The 17,244-nt window shown below is 36.8% G+C and overlaps 1 pseudogene across 1 annotated transcript in view; it reads left to right on the forward strand.

Moving 5' to 3' along the window:
- Positions 1-17,244, forward strand: part of LOC112849957 (uncharacterized) — a 339,733-nt pseudogene that overhangs the window by 309,495 nt on the left and 12,994 nt on the right. Inside the window, exons 5-6 of the transcript XR_015240104.1 lie at positions 11,417-11,557; positions 15,810-15,932. The product of XR_015240104.1 is annotated as an uncharacterized LOC112849957 (transcript). The remainder of the gene's footprint in view (positions 1-11,416; positions 11,558-15,809; positions 15,933-17,244) is intronic.

Genomic DNA, 17,244 nt, shown 5'->3' on the forward strand with positions numbered 1-17,244 from the left:
GGCTAGCTTTTGTTCTTTAAAAGTATTGTGCTTTTTTTCTGGGTGCCAAGCTAGGTTACTTGCAAATCAGTTTGATCCTATCAAGTGCTGTTTTTAAGCTTTGTTAAATTTAATCTAGAATTGACCTTACTCTGGGGTTAGATTAGTCCTACTGCTGAGTCATGGCCCTTGTGAGATCTCTATTGAAAGCCCCATGTGTTCAACAGTATTTCCCCAGTCTGGCTGATAAGAACTAACTGATACTTGGCTCTCAGTGTGCTTTGGGAATTGTTTGACTTACAGCTTCCCTAATTCTTTGTTCTTTGCCTGGCCTCATGGAGATTTACCCTATGTATATATGGATTAATATTTAGTGAAAAATTCAAAAGGATACGTATATAGATTTCTGGAGGGTTCTTCCCCCTACTCTGTGCAGCACTGTCTTTCCCACCTCACCCTGCCCCTTCTAACATTCCACAAATTATAGTTTCCTTGATAGTCATAAACTCTGATTTGTCTCCTTAATTTAGCAGGATCACTGAGCTCTCTTTTGGTTTCTCTTTCTTGTGCTGTAACCCAGAAATGGTCTCCACCAAAACCCAAAGCAGTAATTTAGCTTACTTTGTTTCTATTCACTCAAGGTTTCCACTCCTGTGCTCTTTGAGGTCCAAAATCTACAAACAGTTGTTTCATATATTTTACTCTGGTTTTCTAATTGTTTATGGTAGAAGTAAGGCCATTCATGGTTAGTCTTTCAGAATCACAAGCCAAGCTTGAACAGGTCCTATTTAAGTTCCACTATATAAAGAGTACTGCCCTTTATCTCTATACAAAAGAAGCATTAGGAACTTGACTGAAAATATAACTTGTGTCCCACATGCTACCCTTAAATATCCTTCTATGTTCTGCAGCTGAAAATAAAAGTTTTACCAAATGCTGCATTGTAGAAGTTTTATTTTACAGTTCTTTCATGCCTAATTCAAATGAGTTAAGTCCACAGTTAAAAACCATTCCCCCAACCAAAAGGGACCTCTGACAGTAGTAGGGCTTCCTATAGGACTATATATAGCCACTTTCTGGGAGGGTAACCCCTTCTATTGAGACCTGGACATCAAGAAGGCGTTAGGGCAATAGACGATTAAAGTGAATCTAGAAAAGGTGTTCCCAGAGACAGTGGTCAATGAGAAGAACATATCAAACATAATTGCAATCTACTTCATAATTTTACATCTGGCAGAAATGACCCTTCACTTTCCCGAGTTCAGAGGAGACGTTACCTATCCCACTGTCTGAAGAGTTGGTAGCAGGGGATATAGATTAAGTAAATTAAGTTTCTGGCATAAACGTAGCTGTGTAGGTCTCTTAACCTGTGACAAAAATACAGATGCAGTAAAGAAAACAAAACCAAAAATTCCACCAAATTTTATTTTTTGTGAAATTCGGGAGCACACTGAGTTAGATATATAATAAGTAAAAAGATAGAATTAGTAATTTTGAAACTTCCCAAAAAGAAAAGCTCCGGTCCAGATGGGTTCAATGGTGAATTATACCAAATGCTTAAGAAGAATTAGTACAAATTTTTACAAATTATTTAAAAATATGAAAGAGAAGAGAACACTTCCAATTCATTCCATGAAGTCAGAATTACCCTCATAGCAATACCAGACAAGGATAACACTAGAAAGAAAACAACAAACAAATATATTTATGAATGTAGATATAAAATCCTAAACAAAATATTAGGAAACCAAATCCAACAACATTTAGAAGGGATTATACACTATGATCAAGTAAGATTTATCTCAGAAAAACAAGGTTGGTTCCACATCTCAAAATCAATTAATGCTATATACCATATAAATAGAATAAAATACAAAAACCACATTATCATCTCATCCCAATAGATTCAAGAAGAGAAATCAAAACAAAACAAAACACTTGACAAAATCTAGCATCCTTTCATGATAATTCAACAAACTTAAAACAGAAGAGAACTTTCTCAACCTGAGAAAGAGAACCTATGAAAAACCTACAGATAGCATTACACTTAATAATGAATACTGAAACCTTCCCCCTAAGATCAGGAATCAGACAAGGATGTCTGTTCATGCCACTTCTATTCAACATTATACTGTAGGTTCTAACCAGAAAAATAAGGCAAGAGAAGAGGAAAAGCATCAAGATTGTGAAAGAGGAAATGGAATCTCTCCATTTGTAGATGACACGATTTGTGTATAGAAAACCCTAAGGAATTCACTTACAAAACCTAGTAGAGCTAATGAAGAAATTCAGCAAAGTTGAAGGATATAAAATGAACACATAGGGGTGCCTGGGTGGCACAGTCGGTTAAGCGTCCGACTTCAGCCAGGTCACGATCTCGCGGTCCGGGAGTTCGAGCCCCGCGTCGGGCTCTGGGCTGATGGCTCAGAGCCTGGAGCCTGTTTCCGATTCTGTGTCTCCCTGTCTCTCTGCCCCTCCCCCGTTCATGCTCTGTCTCTCTCTGTCCCAAAAATAAATAAACGTTGAAAAAAAAAATTTTTTTTAAATAAAATGAACACATAAAAGTCAAATTGGTTTTCTATATAGTAGCAATGAATAATCTAGAAGTGAAATTAAACAATTCTATTTGCAACAGCATCAAAAGGGGTAAAATATTTAAGAATAAATTTAACAAAAAAGTACAAAACTTATATATTAACAACTATAAAACATTTTGAAACAAATTAAATACCTAAAATAAATGGAAAGACATCTCATGTTCATGGATCAGATGCTTTAATATTGTTGAAATGACAATACTCCCCCGAATTAATCTACAATTTCAACTTAATTTCTCTATATCATAAAAGCAAAAAGTATAATACTATGTACTATAACTGTGAAAGGTAAATATATATATATATATATATATATATATATATATATATATATGGCTGTGCGTATATGTATTACATTTTTGAAAACAAAGTCTGAAATGATTCACACACAAAAAAAACCAAAAAACTAATGAAAGCATTTACGTGTGGTAGTGGTTGGGTTAAAACTAGGCCAATGTGGGGACAGAGTGGCTCTATATATTGTTTTGATTTATATACTCTGTGTATTATAGGGGAAAAAAGTATGAGGACAGGAGCAGAAATTCTGCAGTTCTACCCCAGCAGCTTGTCAAAATCAACAAATAAGCTCTATATTGAGGTACTCCTGATAGGATATATGACTTCACAATATTCCAGACTTCCAGAGAATTTGACTAAGACTGACTAAGACAGGAGCAAGCAAGGGTGAGAAGGAGGCCACATGACTTAATTACAGTGGGATCTGAACTATATTCCATCTCCCCCAGCTATGGGAGCTATGGCTAAGACTCTCCTCTGTTGCTTCAGCCTCCCTTCTTCTCACACCATGGTTGTTTATCCAAAGGCAAAGGTGACCCAGAGGAGATAAAAGATGATTCTGATGCCCAAAGGAGTAAAATGGTTGGGAGAGAAGGAGAAAATGAAAGAGTATATGATAGTGTTTATGCTGACTCTGTTGAACTTTTGGTACCAGAGGGCAGAAGGCATATTCTGGAAAGAGTGAAATTAAGGTAATTCTTCTCTGGCTCGAGTCCATATTTAAATCTGTTGAGATTTCAGAGTTCAGATCACAAAATGGGAAACTTTTTATGGGATTAGTTCTTTCTGGAAGTGGGAAAAGACTCTCCAGAGTGAGTCCTTACCATCTTTAGATGAGAAACCCCATGGGCCCAGTTCCCTCTTTACCTCTCTCCACCCATCCACCTTGTATATCTTTATGAAGTTAATGAATTATAAACTACCACTGCTCAATTGCTTTCAGAGATGGACCACTGCGTGGGTGGGAATGGATGTCCTCACATCTGTCAGATGAGAATGGTGTGGCCAGGTGTCTCTGTTTGCCCCGGGGTACCAGCTGTCTGAAGACACAAAGGTCCGTGGAGGTAGAAGGTTGAAGCTGATGGCTTAATTGTGTAATTGTTTGAAATCTTGTTGTAATTCAGTTTTGAATAGTCAGAACTGCTGGGAGAAAGGTGTTTTCATTTATGCTTTAAAAAGAACACCTATAATCGCATTTGATCATTCTGAAAGGTATTTTTGTGAAATTATAACAACTCAGTGAAATTTTAGTTACAAAAGAAACGGTCTGGTGTAGTTTCAGAATTAATGCTTTTGTTTTCTGTTTCTCATTATGAAGTGAATTCCAGAATTAATATTCAAAACCTTCCATAACTACACAGGGTGCTTTTCATTACTGGCTACAGATAGTGGGGGATAACCTTTGAAACACAAGTATGTGCAAATGAGTGTTCTCAGAAGTTAGAAATAATTAAAACCAAAAAGAAAGAAACTATAAATACAAGGTTACATATTTCTGTTTCCTAGAAATAGCAAAACAGACATGCTTCAATTCAAAGATGAAAGTGACAAATTATTCCATAACCAGAACTAATAAATGAAATCATTCCTGTGGGACAGTCTTTGTTTTAATAACTTCAGAGAAATCACAGAATCCTTCATTTTTATCATGACATTTTCATGAAATGAGAAACAGTTTATTTGGATTAATTATGAAAATACCAAAATATTTCCTGACTTATGGGATGGATAAACACATTAAGAAACTGAAAAAGAATTAGGTCTAAAAGTTACTGCATAGTTATTTTTTTTCTTCTTTAAGCCAAAACTAAGATACAATTTTGTGTTGATGGTGCTAATATACTTTTCTGACAGAGACCATTTCTGCCTTGGTCTTCTGTTTACACAGCATTTACCTAACTTAGCACCCGGCACGGACTAGGGCCTTATTAAATATTTGTGGAAACTCGACAAATACATACGTGTATAGATATATACAGCTATCTGTATGTATCTAGATACAATCTCTTTCAAAATTTTATTTTAGTGTCTCATTCATTATTCCCAGAAAGTCTATCCCCCAAATTACTGTCCACTTAGAATTTTACAAATATCTCAGACGAATGAGTATCTCTCATGAATGCCCTTGCAGATGACACGCAGGACAGTACAAGAATAAGTACTCCTTGGGAAAATGATGTTGAGACCTATCGACTTGAAGGGAAAGAACAGGGACTATCTGGACCACAGAATGAAGTTACACTGAATGGAACAGGCTCTCAGTGTCAGGACAAGGAGGGAGCATCCTTGTTTAAATGGCACTGCCCTGTGGCAATCAGGTAGAGCATAGACCATGGATTGCTACACATGAAGGCCCCAAATCTGCCTGGTCCACATGTCCTGTCTACCTTAAATGAGGGAGATACCATTTTTGGTTAAGAATGTGATATATATTCCTAAAGGAAAATTAGAATGACTTCTCCCTATATTATTAGGGAACAGAACAGATAAGGTATAATTTTTAGTTATTTCCTTTCCTCGTTCTCCCAATTAATAAATATTAGTAGATTCTGATAGAAGTATTTGAGAGCATTAGACCAGCACTTGAGAAAATACAATTAGCAGTTGGTTTATTTGCAAATGTGGTGCCTGTGTGGTATTTTACTGTATGCTTGATGTCTGGGGTTGAGAGGAAGGAGACGCTTTAGCTCATGTTTATAGTTTACAAATAAATGTCGATTTGGGCCCTGAAAACATAGCTGCTGTGTATCTCTTTCTGCAGATATAAATGAGTGTGCTGAAGGGCTGGCTCACTGCAGCCGTCACTGCATGAACACAATGGGACCTTTCACGTGTGCCTGACACCCCGGCTTCGAGCTGGGAGCTGATGGAAAACAGTGTTACGGTAAGTGGCAGCAATAGAAGCCCAGGAAATGTGTTGCATTTTACAAATATTAAACAAGAGTAATAAACAAAAGAACTGTACTGCATAACTTGCCAAAGCAGAAGCTTCTGGAAATGTTTTCCCCTGGGGTGTGGTAAGAGTGGGATCTTAGAAGTCCAACACCCTCATTGTGGTTTGAGGAAACAGGGGCCCAGACTCCACAGAAAACGGTTGGCATAATGACCACAGTGTACACAGTAAGGGCTGTCTCAAGGCTTGTGATCCAGGGCTCTTTTGGACCCACAGCTCTCCTTTGTGAGGAGTCTGCCCACCTTCATCACCTCTGCCATGCAGTATTTATTGAACACTAATAACTCCAATGTAAAATACCAGGAAAAGGAGCTAGTGGTGGTGACGTACAGGAGCAGCTCGTGATTGAAATAGCGTTCCTGGCACATCGGATGCTCTAATGTGTATTTTTCACATCAGCTCTTCTCCCTTTCCCATTTCTGTTCATTTCCATCATGCCTTTTTTTTTTTTTTTTTTACATTTTATTTGTTTTTGAGAGAGAGAGAGAGAGAGAGACAGAGCACAAGTGGGGGAGAAGCAGAGAGAGAGAGAGAGAGAGAGAGAGAAACATAGAATCCGAAGCACGCTCCAGGCTCTGAGCTGTCAGCACAGAGCCCGACACGGGGCTTGAACTCACAGACTGTGAGATCGTGACCAGAGCCGAAGTCAGACGCTTAACTGACTGAGCCCCCCCAGGGGCCCCTTTCCATCATGCCTTTAAATTTTTTTTTTTTTCAACGTTTATTTATTTTTTGGGACAGAGAGAGACAGAGCATGAATGGGGGAGGGGCAGAGAGAGAGGGAGGCACAGAATCGGAAACAGGCTTCCATCATGCCTTTAAAGAGGCATGAAGAGCTTTAAGCAGCTTCTTCTGACTGCATTCTCTTTCACTGGCTCATCTGTGTACCCCTTTTCTTCTTCTTACTCAAAAAAAGATGGTCCATGTCATCTAACTTTAGCCTTTCCTCACCTAGGCTCCATTATACAATTTAATAGAGCTCTTATTGTGAATATATTAAAATGTTAATATGTGGAATTATTAACTGCTATTAATAGCTATTATGTCTATTTTGTTTCGTGTCTTCTCCATTGGTCCACTACTCAACCTATAGATGAATAATGCACTTTCTGCTTTACTAAGCTTAAAATTATCTGATACAAATTCCCTCAAATTCCATGTTCTCTGCTTCAATATTTCTCTAACTCACTCTTCCTCCACTTCTTCCCTCTTCTTTTAAATGACAGAAGTTTTTTTTTTTCTTATTTCTTTGGCTGATTTATCCACCTCTGCTTCTTCTTATGTAATCAGGGTATATCAACAATGCATTTTCTTTCATCTTTAGACTCTGCCTTTCTGTCACTGACTTCCTCCCTTCTTTCTCTACCAGGTAAATTGTGTTGTGTTCCGAACACAACCATGTTAATTAGTTTTACTTTGAATTCAAGACCATAAATCTCCAATGATTATGCAGCATGACTGGAACAATCTATACCATCAGAATATGTCTATTTCTATCCTCATCAAAAGGAATTCGAACACCTTCTCTTTGTGCTTCAAATTTTTATATTACCCCTGTTTTTGCCTTTATCCTTACCTTGTTTCTTACGTCATCAGGGAAGAGAATGCAAACTACCAGTCAAGTTAGCAATTGACCCAAAATGCCCCATAGGGTCTCATGAAAAAGACTTCACCCCTGTTAATATAAAGGAAGTGGTCCTAGTACTATCAAAGGCCGCTTTCTCTACTATACTTCAGATTCCATTCTCTCTCATTATCTCAGTATCTTTGCTATTGCAGTTATCTAATGGAACACTCTCATCAGCCTATCAACATGGTCCAGTATCTCCTGTCTTTAAAGTACCCTCCTATGAGCCCATGCCCCACTATAGCTTCAGTCTGATCCCCTTCATCAAACTTTTTTTATCACTTAGCCAATGTTTTCTCCTCATCTTGCACTCTCCCATTGTCCAAGACTAATCACATCTCATCTCTACCCACTCATAGTCATCCATAGCTTCCATGCTGCCAGGCTGCTTGTTAGCATCTCTGGTTTTATCCAACTTGACCTGTCAGCAGCATTCAACACACTTGACTAACCCCTGTTCTTATTCTTTTTTTAAATGTTTATTTATTTATTTTGGAGAGAGAGAGAGAGCACGCACACGTGTGCAGGGGAGAGGCAGAGAGAGAGGGAGAGAGAGAATCCCAGACAGGCTCCACACTGTCAGTGCAGAGCCTTACACAGGGCTCAATCTCATGAACCATGAGATCATGACCTAAGCCAAAATCAACAGCCAGATGTTGAATGGACTGAGTCACCCAGGTGCCAGAAGTTAAACCTTTCTATGTCTCACTTTTCTTCATTTTAAATTGAAATCAAGTTGGGCTCTTAGCCAACTCAGCCACCCAGGTGCCCCCAACCTTCTTCTCAAAACATTTTCCTTCTCTTTCGTGTTTTCACATTTTCCTGGTTTCCTTTCCATCTCTTTCCCCTCTCTAAATGTCCAATTTATATTTCATTTCTCTTCTTCTGTTCACTATATGTGAATATATCAAACTGTGTACTCCTTGTCTCCACTTGCTTGACTGATAGGCATTACAAAACAGAACTGCTGGTTTCCAGTCTCAGTTCCAAATATGCTGTTCCCTGTTCTCCATACCTTAGAAAACTATCAATTCAATGTTGGAGCCAAAAACTCAATGACACAAAATTGGTAAGTGACAGCACTGGGACTTGAACTGGGGTCTTTAGGCTCCAAATATACTGTCCTTTCAACTTTCTCATGCATTTGTATACATTGTGTGCCTACTTATTAATTTAATCAAGGAGGAATGATAGTGATAAATAGAATAAACAAATTTATGTTCTTCCCTAAGCTGTCTCATGAAGAGACATTTTTAGGGTCACTAAAGAATTTAAAGAATTCGTCTCCACTGCACAAAATTCTATGTTTCTTTAATGCTTGGGTTGCCAGTGTAGCCGTGAGCTCTGATGGTATATTTCTATTGCTTAAAGTCAAGGCAGTTTTGCTATGGTGGTATTTGTCTTTTCAAGAGCAAACTAATAGGACAGGAGAGAAGAATTAACTGCTAATTACGATACAACTTCTGAAGTGAGTCTTTCTCTCAGTGCCCTGAGGAGTCCTTTCAAGCAGAGAGAAATGTGGATGAGTTTTTCTTTCTTATTAATATTTTGACTTTTTAATGCGGCCAGAGGTTTAGGAGGTTTAGGAAATGAGTATACTTTACAAATGTCTGAAATAAAATCTCTTGCAGTCTGACTGGTGCATTTTCAGTTGTCATGAAAGAGGGGGCCATTATTGCTAATGACTTATGAGGTACAGGCTTTCAGTAGAATTTACTTGGTAGGGCAATTTGCCCTAGAGTTGAATACGTTTGGTAGAAGTGTAGTTTTACATTTTTTTCCCTTATGAGAATATTTGGCTAAGTTCTTTGTGCAGGTCTCACTAGGCCTCAATATTTACTAACTGACACACAAAACTTTCTTGGTGAAAACTGGTGTTTTGGGTGGCTTCAAAACCGGTAGGTAGAGGAAGTGTTTTCAGAACACGGTAATGTTTAAGGATGAATTATGTGTCCTTCGGAGAACAAGTATATTTTAGGAAAATGTTGTTTTAGTTTTTTCCTAGGAAAACAATGTTTTGTGTTTGTCTAATTTCTCCTCAGAGGCTCTAAAAACACTGTATAGCATAAAAATGAAATCTTTATGGAGTGGTATAAATACACTATCACTGACTCATGATTAGAAATTGGAAAATTCCTGGGGTGCCTAGGTGGCTCAGTCAGTTCATCATCTGACTCTTAATCTCAGCTCAGGTCTTGATCTTAGGGTCCTGAGTTCTAGCCCCACATTGGGCTCCATGCTGAACATGGAGCCTACTTTAAAAAAGTAAATAAATAAATTGGAAAATTCCAGATCCAGCATGGTTAAATAAGACTTCCCCAGATTACCAAGCAATTTAGTGTACACTTAATATGTTGAATAAATAATGGTTATTTGCTCTCTGTGACAAACTACAAGGATCATTTTTTAAAGTTGTTTTTTTTTTTTTTAAAGTAAGATGGTTGAGAATTATTTAACACCAGTATCAAGGATGCAAAATCTCAGCTTACTTCTAGTGGGCAGTTATAATAGATCTAAGTATGCACTTGTTTTAGTTTCATGTATTCTTTAATAAAGGTTACAACAATGTAATTTATATTTAAATTAAATTACCACCAGCAGTCTTACAACTGCATCGTCCACAGAAAATAACCAGAATAGGAGCCATGATTTAAAGTATGTCTCCTTAAAGAGTATATGTTAACATGTTATAAAAATATCAGTCCTCTTCATTATTTTGATCTTTCCTTTAGCTTTCGAATTTCCCTCAGTGCTAAAGTAGTTGTTTCTAAACCCAAAGGGGTCCTTATTTTCAATAACAAATTGATTAGCATAATCCTTTTGTCTACTCAATCATTTGAAACCTATTTTTGAACATCTGCGATGAGCTGGGTGATGCAGGATGATGATGGCAAAGAGGGATGAGCCCAATGACAGGATGAGCGCTGAGTGCTCTGCAGAGGAGCACATAGGGTGGCTCCTACCAGAGACTGAGGCTGGGGGCCGGGAGCTATTACCATACAGGCGCTGCAGCAGGGATCAAGACCGTTTGAATGCTGATACAGGCCTTCAAGGGTACTGAATCCCTAGTACCCTTTTCCTCTTCTTTCCTGTCTCCCTTCTTCAGTAGTTAAGAATGGAAGGAAATGAACCAATATAAACACTCTTATTAAGAAGAGGTGGGTCCAGGCAACACAAATGAAGAACTATAGTGGCCAGTGGTGAAAATAGCAGAATACCCAGATTCTGTATTTTTAACAATGACTCAAAGCATTCTTTATTTCTCATTTCCTCACTTAGAAAATGATTGATTACAATGCCTGTGTGCTTAGGACAATTGGTATCCATATGCTGAGGCCAGTGTCCCCCTAAATGCCTATAGTTAGTTGCATGTACCAGGATCAGCAAATTGTTTTTCAAAGTCATAGTATGTTTATGTAATAAGTGATGCTCATATATATCAAAACTAATTAGTACATCAACGCGATACTAGTTACTACGAATGATCAGCTCATTCATTGGTTTTGTGATCATACTTTTGTAAGGCTATTTTTAACATTATTTTCATGTACTTACAGCCTCTAAAAAAGGACAGATAATAACATACCATTAGCTTGAGAACAGATGCGTCAACTGGCAAACAACCTACTTGCGTTCTGATCATCGATTCAATGTGCGTATTTTTTATATCCTGAAAATACTGAAAATTCCCAGAGGTAACTGTCTTTTAAGAAGAGTGTTTAATAACCACTGGTGGACTCATTACTTTTCTGTATCACTTCATCAGTTTAACATTATTTATAGGTTTATTTTTGATAAGGTATAGACATTTACAATGCCTAATAGCCCTCAGTTTTATATGTGTAGAGTGTTGATAAATTTCCAATAAAGTTTGTCATCCTCCTAACAGAGTGTACCCATTATTAACATATATTCAGGTTTCCCTGTTGTTATGCTAATAACTCTTTTGCTTGTTTTGGAAAGGGATTGCATTGGAAATTGTCAATAGCTGTAAAGAGAACAATGGTGGTTGTTCCCATCACTGAGAGCATGTACTTGGGGGGGCCCCCCATTGTTCCTGTAACCATGGACACCAGCTTGATTCAGATGAGAAAACATGCATAGGTAATGTATGGTAAATGCCATCTTCAGAATTTGCCCTGGATTCATCTAGCCCTTTCATCTCTAATACATATTTGTGGCTGTAGTATGCAAGGAGAAGTGAATTGAATAGTATCTCTGGCTACTGGATAAATGTAAAAGAAAGATTTCTTGGCAGAAGACATCATTATATTTAGGTATTTATTTTGAAATTAAAGATTTAAAACATTTTAACAAAATATATCGACTTAATAGTTTTATGTCAAGAAAATCTTGCAGGGTCTATCTAACCATTTAATGTAATTTATGATTCAAACAACATATACACCCTGCTTTACCTCAAGCAGAAACTAAACCATTGATTTTCAGCTTGGTGATGATTTGGGTGCATGTGCAACTTTGGTATTGCAAGTAGCTATATTCCAAAAGAAAACTTTAAAAGATATTATTCTTTGGAAATCCCACCTCAAGCCCATTCTTAGTGAATAATTTTTCCAACATATTATTAGACTTTGATCATATGGGAAAATAAGAATAAACTCCACCTTAACCTTGTTCCATATGAAATGTTTAATCCAAAGCTTCTGAGAAAAAGGAATATCTACTAAAATTAGGAATAGTGAGCATCAAACTGTATTACTATGTGCTTTGGTTCTGAGAGAACCTCTAAGCCCCTCAAGCAATTTGCCATTATTCAGGAATTGTAATACCCTATTTGCTTGTTCTCTTTTGGAATACTTTATATCACCTTTCTTAAAAATTATAATATGAATCTGAAAAAAAATCTTTGACCATTTCATACTACTCAATGTGGTTAGAGACAAATTGAAGTATCATAAAAGAAGAGGTGAATTACAGAGGTCAAAGTATTTGGGATCTTTTATTTTGGCCCTATAACATGACAGAGTGTACTTAAAGGGATTTTGAAGTATTCTGGTTTCATAAATTATTTAACCAAAACAATGTCATTACACATATTTCTTGATCCAACATTGCTTTCTGCATTTTTCCCAGTCTACAGTGGTTAACTTAATGAAACCAATTACTTCCCTTGCCAATACGCTTATATTTTTCTACCTTGCTAACATTTTTATCTCTGGAAAATATAAAAAACTTTCTTCTTTCCTCCCTCCTTCCCTCCCTTCCCTTGTTCCTTCCCTCCTCCCTTCCTTCCTTTCTACCTGTCTTTCTCTTTTGACTGTTGGATAAGAGAAACTGGAATTTTGCTAAACCTCTGCAACTTACAATCTGGTGTCTTTCCTTATTCTTTGAAAAGTACAATTCAGTGAAGCTCTTATTTACAGCTAGAAAAAAAAAATAACATCTGCCAGGGTCAAAATGTGGAAAAAGTACATATTTATATTATTTCAGCAGTCAGCATGAGGTTGTACTGTTTATGGCTCAAGTTTATTTCATCTTCCAACAATAAATAATACTCATTCCTTAAGTCCAAATATTCACTTGAGTAAAGGCAACGATTTGTTTGGAGTATACATACACATACTTTGCTTATTTGCCTGAGAACAGATTAAAGCCATGGATGCTTTATAAGAACATTCATGCATAAAGGAAACTAAATAATTTTTTAGCTTATTTTAAGATTAGCTTTTCAAAATATAGTTGAATATACAAATAAATGTGAAAATCAGTCATCTAATCTGCAAATGTTCAGTCTTACCCACATGCAAATTTTATTAGGGCTAAAACTTAGAGACGTGTTAAGTGGCTATCCAAAATATTAGTGCCTGACAGGCAGTAAGTTCACTAAATTTAACAATTGGTAATTGTTAGGAAATATTTTTTTTATTTCTAACCTTTGGAGCTTTATTCAGTGGTCATATATGGGGAACAAATATAAAAGCTCAAGTTCTCTTATGGTTTACTTTTTCTGTTGTTTTTTTAAGTAGGCTACATGCCCAGAATGGAGTCCAACATGGGGCTCAAACTCATAACCTTAGTATCAAGACCTGAGTTGAGATTGAGAGTCAGATACTCAACCAACTGAGCCACCCAGGCATCCCTTATGGTTTACTTTGGATGCTTTTTTGAAATTAGAGCTGAAATGTTAAATTATTTTGCCTTGCTACATTTGCCTTGTTGATACTCTTTTATTATTATTATTATTATTATTATTATTATCATCATCATTATTAGGGCTACAATTTTATATACAGGTGAATTTCTCTGTAACACTGCAACGTTTGACATATTGGCTTATGTCAGAAAAAATAGAGATGAGGAAAATTAAAAGGGAAAAATAAGCAAGCAAAAATCTCACCAAATAAGATCAGAAAAAAAATATATAGAAATTTGGGGAACAGGTGATGCAAAAGTTGAAGAGACAGGGCATTTTAAGAAACGCTTATGAGGCAGAAAGGATATTCAGGTGAGTTCCAGACTGAGGATGTTACAGATGAGACACGCTAGAAATAGACCCAGAGGAATGATAATAGAAGAAAAATCCAAAATGGATCATAAAATGATAGTTAGATGGAGGAACTAATTTTCCAATTATGCGATACAATTGTGCTCTGTGCTAGTTGAGAACAGGGAATCCTAAGACCTGTATGTTTAGAGGCTCTGGTGGTATCTGAGAAGACTTTAAAAAAAGAAAAAAAAATCTTAAAATTAAAAAAAAGAAAAACCTAAAGTATAATGTTTTTGATGAAATGAAACTGAGTTTTATAAAAAGTATTGAGGGGAGTGGTGCCTGGGTGGCTCATTCGGTTAAACGTCTGACTTGTGGTTTTGTCTTAGGTCATGATCTCATGGTTCGTGGGATCAAGTTCCACACTGGGCTCTGTGCTGAGACCACCAAGCTTGCTTGGGATCCCCCCTACCCAACACCCTTCCCCCAGTCATGCTCGCTTGCTCTCTCCCTCTCTCTCTCAAAATAAATAAATAAACATTTTAAAAAAGCAATAAAAAAAGTTTTGGTCCCCTATATTCATGCTTTTTAATCCAAAGGGCAAAAGAAGGTTTAATATAAAAAAGGCAAAAATATCACGAGGAACTTTGTGAGCAGCACTGCTTGTGACATTTTGCAAGAGGAAGAACGTTTTGTGTCCAAATGACCCTCATTTAGATATTTTATGGTGACCCTTCACCTTGGCTGATTGATTGTACTTTCTTTCTTTCTTTTTTCTTATCTACATTTCTTACATTGGTACCCTTTCCAAGGTTAATTGAGACACTGACCTTTTATATCTGTGACTGCTCATGGAGTTATGGAACAATGAAATTCAGTAAAGTCAGCACTGAAGGCCACCCAACTTAACAGCTGAACAAACAGAGGGGGTCAAACTGAACCAAGGGCAGATAGCCAAAAACCCTGACCACCCAATTCCCAGCTGTGTAGCCTAAGGAAATAGTGGGTGAAGAGTCTGTCACCACTCCTCAGCCAATTATGTTAGAAATGATCACCTCAAAACTCAGGTCAAATAGATTATTTTGCAGCTGAAAGCTTTTGATTGGACATCTTCTGGTACATGTTTATTTTCCTCAAGGCAATTATGTCTTAGGAAGCAACATTCAAGATGGTAAACTTTTAGAATAATAGTGTTGAAGGAGACTTAAAGACAATTATTTTAAAAACAGTTTATCTGATAGGACATGCCAAGGTAATGGTGTCACCAATGATGATAAAACCCCCTAGATCCCACTCATCCATCCAGTCAAAGCATCATCAAATAGTTCAAGCAAATGCCCTGAAATATTCTGTCATTTAAAAACATAATATTTAAAATGATTTTCTGCCCTCTCTCTCAATTTCAGTTACCACTTCTCTTGCCAGTCACATGAATTCCATTTACTTGGGATTGTTCTTTCATCTGAAGTTCTGGAAGAACAAACACATTATGGAGGCTAAGACTACCTCCTCTTTGTGGCTACAAAATGTTCACGAAGTGGAATTTTTTGTCTCTTCTCAAGACTGGCTGTTGTTGTTGTTGTTGTTGTTGTCGTCGTCCTCTGATCTCTGTTTATTCAGTCAGATTGCTGTTTAAACTGGGAAAATAGCAGATATCTCTTTTCCTGTGCTTATCAATGCACTTGGACATGATTTACATGCTTAACAAGCATAGGAGAAGCATTTAAGAAACAAACCCAAATGTGGGCCTCATTCTTTTTGTGTTATAGTTTCTTTGATGTTTGTACTGTGTAGCTTGAGAAACAGAAAATGATCAGTAAAACAGTTGTAACTTGGAAGTTAACCGACTTCTATGGGTTGGTTCAATTCCGGTCTCTTAAATAACATAAATGTCCTTTTCTCCTTCAGACCTCGATGAATGTGAGAGTTGAGAAGCCTGCTGTGCCCAACTCTGCCTCAACTATTTAGGAGGCTGTGAATTCAGTTGTCAGGAAGGCTTTCGAATCACTTCTGATGGTTGTGGATGTGATGGTAAATTCCTGAGATCGAACATGAAATCATTATGTGATGTGGCAATCAGTGCAGGATGAACATCTGAGGCTGAGGGTTAGGGGAGGAAAGGGAAGGTTTTGACACTAAAGGGACTTGGATTTGTATGTGCTTCTACCATTCACTATTGTATGAACTTGGGTGACCCTAACTGCTCTGAGCCTCAGATCCTCATCAGTAAAGTGAAGACAATAATAGGATTAGTGGGTAAATTAAGTAAAGTAATAAATGTAAAGTGCCTAGTACAGTGATTGACATCAAGAAATCACTCTGCTAAAAGTAGCTATTATTAGTATAATATTCATTGGCCCATAATCCCTTTTACCTAATTTAATATACATAGGCAAGAGAGATATTCAGGGAGGCCATAGCACACTGCCATAAGAATCACTCATGGCAAGCTTGATGGGAATTAAAGTTGGTTGCTCAAAGTCATTTTAATTAAGAGAGTCAAAGCAGAAGGATTGCCAGTTCATGAGCCACAGTTCAGATTTTTACCACATTCCTTTACATAACCGAAATTAATCTACCTAATGCAAGCTTTCAGATGAGTCATTTTATAATCTTCCGATTTATTTGTTAAAACCAGTTTTATGATATATATGTTTAAATATCATAGGAAAGTGCGAATTTAGTGAGTAGGATTAACTCACCTCTTTATACTACTAAAAATGGCTCTTGTAAGTCATTGGTGTAATTTATTTCTTAAAGCTTATCTTAAATATATAAACTTTTTTCATTTATGATCATTATTACCATTATTTTGATCCATAATTTTTAAATAGAAGCAAAGATTAGAGGATGGATATCTATTTTAATAACAGTAAAATTACGTGAGAAGGTTTTAACGTTTTAGAGAGAATAGTGTTTCTTTGCTTAAACAACTTCCCCTACATTCTTTTGAGGATGATAGGTATGTTTCTTCATATGGGTAGCCAAGCTCCTTAGGCTTGCAGTGTAGATAACAGCAAAGAATATAAAACTGTATCTATATTCTAAACACAGTAGAGTATATTACCATTTACCACATTCCATCCAATTAACAAGGCCAAAAAAAAAAATTGAATTTCACGTACCATCTGCTTTTAAGTAGAGTGAGCCAAGAGATGATTGTATGGCGTGAATGTACATACTTGGGTACACACATCCAAATGGGAAAGGTATCCAAAATCTGAAGCAAAACTTAGAAACTCAGCTTTATAAATGAACTTTTAGTATCATAAACACATTGACCAAAGTCTGGGCTCATATGTGGACATACACCACTAGTAAGTCATGAGATCAAGGCCTTCCA

Source organism: Puma concolor, chromosome C2 (genome assembly GCF_028749965.1).
Source record: "Puma concolor isolate L17-30 chromosome C2, mPumCon1.1.hap2, whole genome shotgun sequence".
In the NCBI taxonomy this organism is placed as follows: domain Eukaryota; kingdom Metazoa; phylum Chordata; class Mammalia; order Carnivora; family Felidae; genus Puma; species Puma concolor.